Source organism: Vigna unguiculata, chromosome 1, assembly GCF_004118075.2.
Source record: "Vigna unguiculata cultivar IT97K-499-35 chromosome 1, ASM411807v1, whole genome shotgun sequence".
Taxonomy (NCBI): domain Eukaryota; kingdom Viridiplantae; phylum Streptophyta; class Magnoliopsida; order Fabales; family Fabaceae; genus Vigna; species Vigna unguiculata.
Window position 1 is genome coordinate 1,192,948 of NC_040279.1, and position 3,257 is coordinate 1,196,204.

Here is a 3,257-nt window from a genome sequence, read left to right on the forward strand (position 1 = left end):
AATTTTCCAGGCGTGCTTAAAGTTTCGTTATTGTAAATTTCAATGTTCATTTTCTTTTACATATTCTACTATTAGACTTTTAAAATTTTACACGTTTTGCTATAAATGTTTCTTAAAAGTTATGATGAAACGATGTTGTTTTATACAAACACGTCAATATTTTATCATACATTTAACATTTAACATATGAGTAAGTCGTGGGAAATTACTTTATTTATAATAACAGTTGGACAAGTAACCTTAGTTGAAAGTAAAAAAATAAAAATAATTGGTTAAGGAAATGTTATTGGAAGTATAAAATTTTGCTAATGAAAAAAGAAATCCACAAGTAAAATAGTATTTATTAATAAATTTTATTAACAAAAAAAATTGTTGGGAAAACAAAATTTATTGATTGATTTATGGATTTATTTTAGGATTTTAATTATCGATTGGAATATTTATCGACAATGGATCTTTAGATTAAAATTTGTCAGTAACTCATAATTTTTATTATAGGTAGAATTTTTCTTTTTGATAAATTATGTAGGTAAAATGGACATCAAAGTTTCTGCTTTTAACTTTGATCATGTCATAGTAAAATCTATCAATAAATTTGAAAATGTTTTATTTTTTTAAAATCCATTAATAAAGTTGTCGATAATTGATTTTTAAAAAAAATCGTTGGTAACTTAATTTTTGAAAATTTGTTGGTAACTTCGTTTGTAATTATATTTTTAAGAATTTGTTGATAACTACATTTAAACATTGGTAATCATAAAAATTGGAGATAATTATTATAAATTAAATGAAGATGAGTGAGAATAAAAAAAGAAGGAAAAAGAAAAGAAGATGGTAGTGATAACGATAATGGAGGAGGAAGAAAGGATAAGAAGAAGGAAGTGGAGAAAAAGGAAGACTCGACAACATTAGCGATGATGGTGAATGAGGAGGAAGAAGAAAAAATGATAAAAAAATGAAAGAAAAAGAGGAGAAAGAAGCATATAAAATCACGATATTTATTGACAAATAATTTTCAATAATTTAGAGAATTAGTAATTACCGACAGATAATAACTAATGGAATTTCTATTGTCATCTTTCTGTCATCAATAAAATTAACGACCAACATTTTATTGAAGAAATTTTGTAATTACCAACACAATAAATCTAATTTTTATTGCAATGTAAATAACATCCCCATCTTTTCTCCATTTATATAATGAGATTAGTTTTTATTTAATATTTTTCATTTAACATTTAATATTTAGTTTTTGAATGCACTAACCGATGGGCCGGCCCGCCAGCCCGGCTGAAAAGGTATGGGCCAGGCCACGAATTGCAGCCCGCCAGCCCATGCCAGCCCGGCCCGTCAAGCCCGTTGGCCCGTTGGGCCAGCCCGCGGGCCAAAACGGGCCAGCCCGCGGCCCGTAAGATAAAAACAGGTGGAGGACACTGCGCTGCACACACACATTTTCTTCTTTTCTTAATTTTTTCCTATTCCTTGGCACCCTTTCCTACTGCGCGCACCCCCCCCCACCCCACCACCAAACCACAACGCGACTCTTCTTCCTTCTCACCACGCGACTCTTCTTCCTTCTCACCACGCGACTCTTTCTCACCTCTGCTGCGCCACACACACAGAGAGCGTCGCTTCTCCACCACCACCCGCTCTCGCCGCCGATTGTCTCCACCCCGGCAGACTCCGATTCCCTTTCTCTCCCCGCCGCAGTACTTTCCAAACCCTAACTCCCCCGTCGCCGTCTTACCTCGACCCTCCTTCCTATGCTGAAGCCGTCGTCGCTTCTCCACCACCACCCGCTCTCGCCGCCGATTGTCTCCACCCCGGCAGACTCCGATCCCCTTCTCTCCCCGCCGCAGTACTTTCCAAACCCTAACTCCCCCGTCGCCGTGACTTTCCCCCAATTTCAATTTCGTTGTTCATCCTTCAATTTTCCCTCAATCCTTCAATTTTCAACTTTGTTCTGATATTTGGATTTTGTTCTGATATCTGAAATTCCCCCAATCCTTTGTTTAAATAAGTTGTACTAAACTGTGTTTGACTTGATGTTACAGGTTCTTAAGGATTTGGCCACTTAATTTTCACGTTTGCGAAAGGTTGAAAAGAAGACAGTCCCCATTTGGATGCTATACGGTGGGGGAATTTCTAATTTTGATGTAAGTATACTCATTTTGCTGTAAGTTTGATGTAACTTTGTAGAAGAGTCAGTATACTCATTTTTATTTTATCATCTTGTTGTTAGGATTTAGTGAACCAGATTTAATATCATGGATGAGCATGAGTCTAATAGTAGTCCTCCTCCAAGTAAAGATCATGAAACTGAAACTGTGTGTAATGAGTATGAGTCTAAGAATGTTGATGCGGTTGAAGAGGATATGGATGATAGTGTAAAACTTAGACAATCCTCTAGTAGTAAGAAAACTGAAAAGTCAAGAACTTCTGATGTATGGAAATATTTTACAAGGATTGGGGCTGGTGATGATGGAAAAGAGAGGGCAAAGTGTAATGGGTGCAACAAAAAATATGTTATTGGTAGTCAAAGTGGCACATCTCATCTGAAGCGTCACATAGAGAAATGTACTAAACTTAAATTTGAAGATGTTAGGCAAATGATAGTGGATGGGCAAGGAAAGTTAAAAGCTAGAAGAATAGATCCAATGGTTTGCCGTCAGTTGTGTGCCAATTTAATTATCCAACACGGTTTACCTTTCAACTTTGTTGAGTATGAAGCTCTTAGAATTTGGATAAGCTATATCAATCCTGATGCATGTTTAGTTTCTAGAAATACAATAAAGAATGATGTCATGAAAATACATATGAAAGAAAAGGATGGCCCGTTTTGACACCCCTAAATTTGAAATGAAAAGATTTAAAATCTGATTTTGGACCACAAAATGAACATATCAGGAAAAGGATGGCGGGCCGGGCCCAAAAAAACAACCCATTTTGCCTTGTCGGGCCGGCCCGGCCCGGCCCATTTAAAATGGGCCAAAAACGGGCCGGGCCAAAACGGGCCGGGCTGGCCCGTTTTGACACCCCTAGACGCGATACACATTTTTTAAATATACGTGATATTATATTAGTAGGTGATGATAAAGTAATGTTATTAAGTTAATATATAAATAAAATTATATTTATTAAAAATAAAGTGAAATATATCAGAAAAGATGAGAGAATAGTTGTTGATAAATAGAGAAAAAAGAAAAGCAAACATAAACGATTTTATAAAAAAATTTGTAAAAGTAACGGTCAATTTT

The 3,257-nt window shown here is 35.7% G+C and overlaps 1 long non-coding RNA gene across 1 annotated transcript; it reads left to right on the forward strand.

The window, feature by feature from the left end:
* The first annotated feature begins 1,450 nt into the window (after positions 1–1,450).
* LOC114196174 lies at positions 1,451–2,827 on the forward strand. Its single transcript, XR_003606631.1, has 3 exons — positions 1,451–1,858; positions 2,055–2,156; positions 2,243–2,827. It is a non-coding gene; the product is annotated as an uncharacterized LOC114196174 (long non-coding RNA).
* Positions 2,828–3,257: the final 430 nt, after the last annotated feature.